Source organism: Sceloporus undulatus, chromosome 3 (genome assembly GCF_019175285.1).
Source record: "Sceloporus undulatus isolate JIND9_A2432 ecotype Alabama chromosome 3, SceUnd_v1.1, whole genome shotgun sequence".
Lineage (NCBI taxonomy): Eukaryota > Metazoa > Chordata > Lepidosauria > Squamata > Phrynosomatidae > Sceloporus > Sceloporus undulatus.
Window position 1 is genome coordinate 32,238,171 of NC_056524.1, and position 12,168 is coordinate 32,250,338.

Here is a 12,168-nt window from a genome sequence, read left to right on the forward strand (position 1 = left end):
GTCAAAGTCTTAAGCCACTGCGTCCTCACTAGGTTCTATAGGCTGTCCATTTTCTGGCAAAAAAGATGAATTGACTCTCCTGGAGAGGCTATTCATATTTAAGTAGACTGCAGCCCCTCTTGCACTGTTTAACATTAAAGAGCTTTTTCTAACCCAATTTTTTACTGGTTTTGCCTGATTTGTTTCATTTGTTGACAGTCTATGCAACCCACCAAAGCTCCAAGGACATAAAACTCTGCTGGACTACAATTTTCCACTGCTGGTTTTATTCATTTCATTCTTTCTCCCGCACAAAATATACAACTGGTGCACAAGGCATAGACCACATTAGGTATAGCTGCTTGTTCTGAGAGTAGTGTGTAGAATGAGTAGGCACACATCTCAGCCTTGGAGAAAGTTGAAATCCTGCCTGCCAGTATAGACATGGAACTATTGAATCAACAATGGACAGCGAAGGAGCATAATAGAGGGAGAACCAGAGCCACTGCAAGACCAAGTCAAAACATATTTGGCTTATTTTTACACTACCTTATTGAGTATGCAGATCATCTAGAAGGGGAAGAGAAAGATATCGGTCACATCCTTTCCTTTGGAGATAAGTTATGAGGCCAAAGTGACAGGGTGGTTTGGCCTTCAATGCAGGTCCCCTGCTTCAGACTGCAGCTTCCTAGCCAGATAGCAAAAGTAAAAGCATTATTGCAGAACCTTTGCAGTCTCCATGCTGCTTTTTGGCACTCTTAACTCCTGTCTCCCTTTACTACCCCTTACTTTTAGTTATTGCAGTGCTGATTGCCAGGGGTAACAGTAGGAAAATCCCCTTTTGATCCAAACTTAGTCATGAAGCTCCGAGTTGTAGCCACACTACAGTTCTAGGAAAAGAGATTCCACCTCAACATTAGGAGGAACTTCCTGACAGTAAGGGCTGTTTGATAGTGGAACAAACTCCCTTGGAGCGTAGTGGAGTCTCCTTCCTTGGAGGTCTTTAAGCAGAAGCTGGATGGCCATCTGTCAGGGATGCTCTGATGTGGATTTCCTGCTGGCAGGGGGTTGGACTGGATGACCCTTGTGGTCTCTTCCAACTCTGTGATTCTATGATATGTCTCCATCGTATGGGGTTGTAGCATTTACATTTGTGATGCTTAAAAGTAGACTGAAATTTTCTAGCAGATTCCAGGATTCTGTATGATGCAGCCTCAAGAAGAACCCTCCCTCCATGGCAACTGTCATCTTCTGGCCTGGGAGGGAGTGAAAAGGCTGGCCCATCTCCATCAGGGTTAGCTCAAGAAGAAGGGTGTACTGTACTTTTATTTTTATGTATTTTATATTTATGTATTTTTATTGCTGTAACCTGCCCGGATTCCTTGTGATTGGGCGGGCTATAATTAAATTGTTTATTATTATTATTTATTATGTAGTCAAACTGCTATATAATCAGGCAGTATGGATATTCTCAAGGACTTAAGCTAGTGATTTATATAAAATGAACTCTTATAAAATCTCTTGTATTCCCAAGTTCATTGCTGAGTTTCAGTTCTGTGAGCACAGAGATGCAGTCTCATTCTATGTGGGAGTTGTGGCCTGTTACAGACAGGCCAAAATAAAGCTGCTTCGAGTCACTTTGGAGGTATGGTATTTCAATGATGCATGAGTCCTAAGAGTCTGGAAGCTGCACCAAAGCTGCACTCCAGTCCTTAGGACTGGAGCGTGGCTTTGGTGTGGCTTTTGGACTCTTAGGATGCATGCATCATTGAAATACCATACCTCCAAAGTGACTCGAAGCAGCTTTATTTTGGCCTGTCTGTAACAGGCCAGTGTTTTCTTTCTTGCATACCTGCTGGACATATGACACACTTTATTGGCTGATTTCCCACCCTCCAGGGAGGAAGAAGGCTCACATTTGATTACAGAGGAAGCACATTTAGTGATAATGCCTATTTTTGCCATGGCATGGTAGTGCTAGAGAGATTGGAACAAACCCCAAGGGATGGTTGTGAATTTTTAGCAAGATTCTCATAAAATTGCCCACTCTTCTGATTCTCCCATACCATTGCCCTTTTTATCTTATAATGCTGTAGTGCTTTAACTAATTCAATCATTTAGTGGTTTGAAGTGCATCTCTGTCATGACCTCCCTAGGTGGTATAAAGCAAATCAGTCTTCTTCCATCTGCAATCAGGTTAATGTGCTGCCTTGCATCACAGATTTGTAGCGTGTATAGCAGCAAGACAACATATGGCAAATGCTTTGAACATCTGGAAGTGGTATGTAAATGCTTTGTATTTTGGTTTCCACAAACCTGCTTGTATAGTGTGCCTGTTTCACAACAGGGGAGCACATTATCAGGATTCATGAATTACAGTTAGTGTGAGGAACAGCAGTGTGGCTGCTGATGGAAAGGCTCCTGAATATATTTTATGGGTTTCATACTGAGGAGATATCTGGTCATTTGTTCAATTTGTGTGGCTACAATAATGGTCAAATGTGTGCATATATATGGCAATCATCCATAATAACGAGGACTTATTATCTTGTTCCCTTCAAATACTCAAAAACATCATAATTTGGCCTCTTAAAATCATAGAAAGGATTTAAGACATCGTTGAATTAAATGTGTGTTATGTCACTGAGTTGTTTTTCAGTATATTGAAGATACCCAGCTTGTTGTTAGGCTTTTCTCTTAAATTTTAGTGGTTTGGGGGGGGAGGGGGAGAGTAATAAGCCAATGGAAGACTATTCAGAATAAGGTGGGGTTGTCTACAGTTTATAAATTAATCCTTGCCATAGACAGTAAAATAATATTGTTTACTAAGAAGCCATCATTTTAAGTGTTGGTGCTATATTACATGATGTGCTTCTTCCCTCTTTGTCACTGAAATAGAAATACTGGTTCCACAGAAAGAAATATTAGTCATGGAGGTGACTGTTTTATATTAGCGCTGTCATGCAGTATCTTCAAGGCAACCAATGTGTGTTTTCCCACACTGTATCTATACTCGGCACTCCCACACTCTGTAACTATAGCTTATTAAACTTCAGCTAACAATGTTTTTTAAAACAGTGGCTTCAGGCTCTTCCTTGAATTTTATAGGTGCTTCATCTCACTGGAATTCCTCTTGCTTTTTCATATATATATTTTTAATAAACCATGTTAAGAAGAAAAAAGACAAAATAAGATGCACAGTATACTCTGGTTGTTAGTGTGACACACCTTCTGTCTAGAAATGCCCAAGAATCCCTCTGGCTCTACTTCATAACTGTATAAGGAAAGCATAGAGGAGGTGGACTTAATTGCTGGAGAATAATGTTAGACCCTTATAATTTTAAGGCAAATCTTTTTGTTAGTTGCTTATTGATTACATAGAAATATGAGCTCCTGTATTCTGAAGATCTGTCCATCCAAATTTGTCCAGAATGCAATGAGAGAACTTGCTGCTGAGAAAATACTTTATAGTGCTCTGGGATACATGGTTTTTGGTTTCTCACACAGCCATTACCTCGGAAAATTCTGTATACTTTGAGTGATACTTCAGTGAATGGAAAGCATTTACAGGATCCTGACATTATGACCTCCCGCTTAATGATAAAGGGAAAACATTTTTAAAATGGTTCCAGAAGGACAACTGTGTAGCAGTAAAAATAATATTAAAAACACTAAAGGTAAAAACTAGCAATTATGACACAAGATTCCTGTACCAGGGTGAGCCCACAAAATGAGATGAACCTATAATAAAGTACCTCTCAGACAATTGGTGAAATCATTACACAGATCACCTGGGAAGTGTTTTACCATAATGTGCCAGCTAATGAAGAGTAAGGCATAAATCTAGCATTTTGCTGGTGCTAGGGTTTCTAAGTCAGGACTATCCAAGGCCCGTTACAAACAGGCACCCTAGTACATGACGAGCGCGTACTAGGGTTAGAAAGGGGCGTCTGTACAAAATGGTGGTGCCCTATACAGATGGGTGCCGCCATGACTACATCACCACTGTGCTGCCTCCAAATGTGGCATGGTTGTGATGTCGTGCTGCGTGAGGACGCCTAGAGTGCCCTTTCCGCGGCGTGAGAAGCAGCTCCGAAATGGAGCTTCTGCGGTTTGCGTCGCTGGCGCAGCCTTTAGACAGCTGCGCCAGGGACGCAAGGGAGAAAGGGGCCAAGCAGCCCCTTTCTCCTCCTCCCCAACGCCATCGGGTGTCCTTGGGGAATGAAGCCCCAAGGACACCCCTTTCCAGGCTGCGGGGAAGCGTCCTTTTGCCACTTCCCCACGGCCTGGAAAGTGGCAGATCGGGGCCTCAGAGGCTGCCATTGTGGCAGCTGAGGCCCCGATACAGCGGGGAAAAGGCCGGTTACAGGCCGCCCCAAAAGGGCGGTCTGTAACATGCCCAAGATTTCATTACCAAAACCTGTGACTTGGGGATGATGTATTTGCAATTTTTTCTCAACTTTCCTCAGAACAGCACTTCTTAATACAGAACTATTAGAATGCTTGGTTGTCATATAAATGCATCTTGGTGTACATTAGTTTTTTTTTAAATATCTGAACCAATTCAAATACAGTGCAGTTCAAAGACTTAGCATTGTGTTACCAAAGCAAGACACAACTTTTGTTCATTGAATCAGTGGGAAATCACTGAGAAATAGCACTAGAGTGGGTCGCCATAAATCAGAAACGACTTGAAGGCACACAACAACAACCAATAGTGTAGATCAACTCTTGCCAAGGACAATAAAATAACCTCAGCTGGGAAAGAAAAATAAGACAATTTAATTCTCTGTCAGTGAATTTGTACTGTTGTTATTTTTCCTAGGCAGCTTCTAGCTTTGACAAAGCAGCTTTGCTCCAAGTAATTACTGCCAAAATATATTACCTGCCTTGTCTTATGCACAACAGTCAACTCAGGCTTGGTTGAAGTATATTTCCAGCAAGCATACAGCCTTACTACTGCGGTTTGGGCGTGAGGAGTGAGTGGGTAGATCTCCCTGTTGTTTAAAACCAGAATGCCTGAAGGTTATTCTAGTCTTTTCTATGAAAGAGTTTCTTACAAGAAAAAGAACACATTTGCATTTTAGTAATGCATGGGCTAATAATTCCATGTTTTGCTTCTACTAAAAAGAAAACAGCCTTATTATGAAGAGTAACATATATTTCCACTTACAATGGTGGTTATATTTTTTAATGCTTGGCTGGTTCCAGAAATGGAGCCATTGCCAGTCCTGGGGTGAGAAGAAGGCTAAGAGGACAAGTTCAATGAATTAATGTGCATCTAATACTATGTTCATATTTACAGATAAAACAGCAGTATAAAAAGTATATACAAAAGCCACTGCCCTTTACACTCAAAGGACACACACATGCCTCTTGTAAATAGCCCTGGCTACTTAAAAGAGGATGTTTGCCCAGGGAGGGCTAGCCTCATAAAAAAAAACCAGAGAGGATGGAGGATCAGTTAACTGATCTCAACTCACTGGTGAAAATCGGGCACTGCCAGTTGCCATAACAAAGTGCAGTGGCATCACTATGGTGTCACCCAGTGTGGGAACGGTGTACATTCACCCTTCCTGCTCTCCCACCCCCAGGCTTTCTTCCTTGGGAGGAAGCCCAGGGAAGGAGCAGCTGGCAAGGGCACACATGAACCTCTCCTGCTCCACCGGCCCTGGACTTTCTCCATGGAGAGGAAGGCTAGGGATGGAGCAGCTGCCAAGGATGCAAATGCACCTCTCCTGTTCCTCTGGTCCTGGAATTTCTCCCTGGTGAGGAAGCCTAGGATGGAACAGCTGGGGAAGGAAGGTCCAGAGGACTGGTAAGGTGTGCAGCCCTCGCACTCCCCCAATGACGCCACTGACAAAGTGAAATATTTTTCTCTTTCCCTTGTTACATTGGATAAAAAATCTGAAATACGAAAAGTATACTCATCTCTTGCATTTTAAAGATGAGAGACAAGACATGATGGGCCAAGCAATAGCAGGCTATGGTCAAGATGACAAAAGGTATTAATAAACACACAAAAGCTGGGAAAATGTGCAGTGGTTTGCTTTTGCCAGAGGCTACTGGGAAGGGCAAGATTTTGTCCCTTCCACTCCTCTCCTCCTTGCTGAGCTAATCTGTGTAAACTGCTTCTGAATATTGAACTCAGTTTGCATCAGCTAGTAAGCTGAAGACTAAGGTGTCTAGAATACAAGGCACAATCACTGTAGGATAATAGCATCTTTGGCCAGTAATTATCACATAATTTGGTGTCTCTTCTACTTTGCATTTCAAGAGTTGGTGGATTGCACCTTTCATTAATGGGGGGGGGGGGGCATATCCTACCAAGCCAAGACCAGCTTTTTCATCATCTGAATTGCCTTCTTCCTCCTCCTCTCCCAATTGATCAGAAGCAGCAGCAGCAGCAGCAAGAGCACTCCTCCTGATAGCTGCTGGGGTGTGTGTGTGTGGGAGGGGGGAGGACATGAAACTGTGTGCATGTAGTGTTATGCTTATGCAGTGCGTGCATGTAGTGTTCATCATGCCAACTGCGTGTCTTCTCAAAATCTCAAGATCAAAAAAGGAAGGAACAGATAGGGTAAACATTGTTGGTTAGGTTAGACCAGTGTTAATTTCTCACCCTTCCAAAATGCCTCAAATGCTATTGAAAGAGTGGTGATTTAATTATCCAAACAATCAGCAAGCACAAAAATCCTAGAGTCAAACTGGATGTTACATAGGAGAACCAATGATTAGTCTCATTTTTTAAAAAAATATATTTATTAAATATATTAAATTTAACACAAAAGAGTTTAATTCACAGCCAAAATCATTAGCATAAAAAGGGGGGAGGGAGGAGAGAAAAGAAGAAAGAGTAAAGAGAAAAAAACCCATGACAAGCAAATTATATATAGAGAAACTTCCCATATTTCAAACAGTAAAACATTTTATACCTGACACTTATTATAGTAAAGACAAAAAGACTAATTAAAACACAAGCATAATATATATAAAAGAGGAAAAAACCAAGACAATAGATTGTTCATCTAATGCTAACTTTGCCTCATTTACATTAATCTCTAAAATCTTGTCCAGGCAAGTAAAATTTATACAAAATTATGCAGCATGAGAAAAGTTCTTGTTCCTTCTTTGTTAAATTAGAAATGGCGATATAAATACTATTCATAAATCAGTTTATTCTAGATTATGTTACATTTTCTAGCTATAAGAATATTATATATTTGTTGTTCTCATGTTTTAATGGATCATTCTTATCTGGCAAGTGTTTTTTTTTAATTCAGAAGGAATGCTTTATTCATTTTTATTTAATCTGATTTTTAATGAAAAGCAGCCATGTAAGCCATATATGGCTGCTTTTAATAAAAGAAGAATGCAGACAGACATTTACAATAAATAAGAAGAAAGAGAAAAAACCATGGATGACAGAAAAAACACTACAAGCAATAGAGAAGAAAAACAAAATGGAGACAGAAACAAACTAAGAATTATGAATGCAACAGTACAATGTCTTGTGTGTAAAGATAAAGAAAATTACTAAAATGACCAATGCAGAGAAACAGAAGACAGCAAGAAAAAGGGAAGAACAAGAGATTTATTTCACAAGGTCTGGGAAATCAAAGGAAAATTCAAACCAAGGACTGGGACAAGCTCTATGACAATAAAAATAACATAATTCAAGACCAGGAGGGAATAAAAAGACGATGGATGCAATACACAGAATAGTTATACAAAAGCAATGACAAAATGAAGGACACATGGAACGAAGAGCCACAGGAAGATGAGCCCCATATTCTAAAAAGTGAGGTGGAAACTGCAATAAGAGAAATAGCAAAAAACAAACAAACAAAACCAAATCACTAGGAACAGATGATATTTCAACTGAACTGCTGCAATCCTCATTGACAGAGTCAACTCTAGTGCTAACCAACATATGTCAACAGATATGGAAAGCAAAATGATGGCCAACAGATTGGAAGTGATCCATATATATTCCCATCCACAAAAAGGGAGACACAAGAGATTGCAGCAACTATAGGATCATAGCACTGATCTCCCATGCAAGCAAAATCATGCTAAAAAATTTGCAACAGACTCCATCCATACATGGAGAAGGAAATTGCAGAGATTCAAGGGATTCAGGAAAGGAAGAGACACTAGGGAATTTAAAAAAAAAAACCCAGCATGTGCTTTATAGGCTATTACAAAGCCTTTGATTGCATAGATCATGAAAGTCTATGGAATGCCCTTAAAGTCATGGGAGTGCCAACACATTTGATAGTCTTGATGAGGAATCTATACTCAGGAAAAGAAGCTACTGTTAGAACTGAACAGAGAGAAACAGAATGGTTCCCAACTGGCAAAGGGGTCAGACAAGGCTATATCCTTTCACCCTATCTGTTCAATTTGTATGCAGAACACAGTATAAGAAAAGCAGGCTTGGACGCTGAAGGAGGAGTGAAAATGGAAGGAATAGCAACAATCTAAGATATGCAGATGACACTACAGTACTAGCAGAAAACCTCAAAGAACACCTACTAAGTAAGATCAAAGAAGAAAGTGTAAAGGCAGGCTTAATGTTGAACATAAAGAAAACAAAAATAATGACCACCATGGACCTTTACAAGTTCAACCTAGACAATGAAGAAATAAAAATAGTAAAAGAATCCCCATAACTGGGATCAAACAGTGATAAAAATGGGGACTGCAGTCAGGGAATCAGAAGATTAAGAATGGGGAGGGTGACTATAAAAAACTAGAAAAGATTCTAAAATCCAGATATACACAACTGAGTACAAAAGTAAGACTCATACAAGCCATTGTATTCCCTATTACCATGTATGGATGTGAGAGCTGGACAGTTAAGAAAGAAGATAGGAAGAAAATCTTCATTTGAGATGTGGTGCTGGAGAAGAGTGCTGAGAATTCCAAAGACAGCCAAAAAGAGAAACAAATGCGTTCTAGTTCAGATCAAGCCAGAAACCTCCCTGGAAGCCAAGATGACCAAACTGAGGCTGTTGTATTTTGGACCCATCATGAGAAGGAAGGGCTCATTGGAAAAGACAATGATGCTGGGAAATGTGGAGGGAAGTAGGAAGAGGGGAAGGCCACATGCTAGATGGATGGACTCTATTAAGGAGGTTGTGGGTTTTATGGGGTTGCAGGAATTAAGCAGAGCAGTGAAGAACAGAGGATCATGGAGATGTCTCAGCCATAGGGTCACCATGACTTGAGAATGACTCGAAGGTAGTTACCAATTTAAGTGAAGGAAGAACCAGGGAAGGAAGGGAAAATAAACCACCTGCACAGATGAGTCCCTGTATCTTTTTCATCTTGGAGAGAGTAGCAGCAGGGAAAAGACACACCAAGCAGAAAAAACTGCAAGAAGTCAAAAGAGCCACCCTCCTTACTGAAGTTAGCTTCATTAATCAAAATGTTCCTCATCTCCTGTGAACATCTATTTTATTGTACAGAAGGTACATGAACTAGGGATACTGGGAGGCAACATGGAAATTAATCAAGGCGATCTCATAAAAACAGCTGCATGAATATATCTCAAGCCTTGTTGAGAATGCAAAGAAATATAACCAGTGTGAGAGAAAATAATTTTGTAAAAATCAGCTATGGATATGAAAATCCCATCAGGGGTTGCATGTGAACACTATTTAATGGTATCCCCTGACCTATGCTATACATGATAACATTATACAGCCTAAACTGACAGAAACCTTTTTTATAATCTCAGTACCCAAGATTAATTTGATCTATGGCTTTGGGACAAGTCAGATATTTAAGACCACTTACGTAGATGTGGAAAGTCAGTAAGCTATGAGTACCTAACTCACAGCAGCACTGAAAATTCTAATAACTTGCATATTTGAAAAGTGCCTAGACAATTAAAAGTGCAGTCTGAGTACAAAAGTTGCCCTTTGCAGCACATTAACTGTAAACTAATTAATCATAGAATCATAGAATCATAGAGTTGGAAGAGACCACTAGGGCCATCCAGTCCAACCCCCTGCCATGCATAATTAGATGCATAGCTTTGGCTTAGTCACACAGGAACAAGAGAGTTGTAAAAAAAAAATTAGGAGGATTTTCCATACCAGATTGAAAAAGTATTACAGTACATACTAAATGATTATGTAAAAGCTTAATTTTGAAAAAGTACGTAAGGGTGTTTTTTGTGGGTTTTTTTTTTTTTTGGTAAAATGTAAAATACATTTTTTCTCTTATATAAATGAAAGGGAACAATCATATGGCAATTCAATACAAAATACATTAAGAGACACCATGTATCAGAGAATGCTTCCAAAATCACTGATTGTGATCTTCTCGTGGCATGACTGTAATGGCAAACTGAATTTTCCCTTTGTCTTTATATAGCTTCCCTTCTGCATAAACTGATTTGATTAAAATATCAATTAAATATTCCTCAGTAATTTAGTTTGTAAACAAAATACACAATTTACCTAGTTCATTGTTACATTTTTATTTTATTATTATTATTTTTAAAAATCTACTTTTTGTGTTATAAGAACTACCAACTGTTCACATGACCAACTATAATGTGCCAAACATATTAAATGCAGAGTTTGAAAAAGTTACCAGGCTGGCAAGGGAGTTGAAGTCCAAAAAGTAACTTTTCCAAGCTCTGAAAATGCTACAGATTCATCACCTCATTTGGATGTATCAGGTCAACCTATCAAGCCCAAGAGAGCAATTTAAGAAGCAGCTGAATATGAATTGTATCAGTGTTGCATATAATGATTGTCAAGTGCTAATAAAACACGATGCCAAATGCCAGATGCTTCACCTGCCTGTCCTCCAGGCAAAACAGGATTAGGTTTGCTGCTCATAATTATTCTGAAAATAGTGATAGGACCCCCTCCCTTTTTTCTCCCTTAAGTCTTTTTATCATCATGATTGCTGAGACAAGCTTGGAGATAATGGTGACACAAAAATCAAAAGGAGCCTACATAGGATTTCCAGATATGAGTAAAGAGAGACATGATAGAAAATTATGCATAGTATCGTCTATAAAATTATGCATAGTATTATATATTATGTATAAAACGATGCACAGTGTGGAGAAAACTGGATGAGGGAAAGCTTTTTTCTGTCTGTTATAATACCACAAGTGGAGTCTTCAACTGAAACTTAATGGTAGGAAATCAAGTATCAATAAAAGGACATACATTTTACATAGCACTTAGTTAAACTGTGGAATTCACTGCTACAGAATAGAGCGATAGCTGTCATCTTGGATGACTTTAAAAGGGGACTAGTCAGATTCACGGAGGATAGAACTATTAGTGGTTGTAAGTCATGATGAAAAGATATTTCCCTGCAGTATCAGAGGTATATATGCTGGGAAGCATCGGCAGGAAAGTGCATTTGCTTGTGTGCTTCCTATAGCCATCTCGTTGGGTACTTTTTAAACAAAATACCAGGCTAGTTAGGCCTTTGGTCCTATATGTTATGTTCACAGCTTATTCACACAATTATCAAAAATGGTTTGTCAACTGTGCTCAGCCAATACAGTCGGTCCTCTTGTCTCTACAGATTCTTTCTCCATGGATTCAAAATATTTTCAAAACCTATATTCAAAAGACAACAAATAAACAAACCTTTTTGCCATTCTATATAAGGGACACAATTTCACTATGCCATTGTAAATGGGACTTGAGCATCCACGAATTTTTGTACCCATGGGGGATCCTAAGATTTTTTTTTCACCTTGGCAACTTACATAGAAGCAACTTTTGATTACAATGATAACACATTGTTGTGTCTAAGGCTGCCGCCACACTGCAGAAATAAAGCAGGAGTTGGTTATTTTGTTGGTGAGAGGAAAGTCTAACTACTGTTCACCACTCTAATTTTGCTTAGCAAGCTATGCAAGGAGTATGCATTTCTGAACTGTATGATACACAGAGAAAGGCTGGCGTTGTTGTTGTTAGCTGTCTCTGAGTCTACCTCAACTCATGCTGACCCTGTGAATTCAGGCCTGTGACCTCCCTGATTGAATCTAGCCATCTGTCATGCATGCTTCCTCTCTTTCTACTGCCCTTTTCCATCCCCAGCATCATTTTTTCTAATGAGTCGTGCCTTCCCATTATGTGGCCAAATTATGACAGCCTCAATTTGGTCATCTTGGCTTCCAGGGAACATTCAGGCTTGATTTGT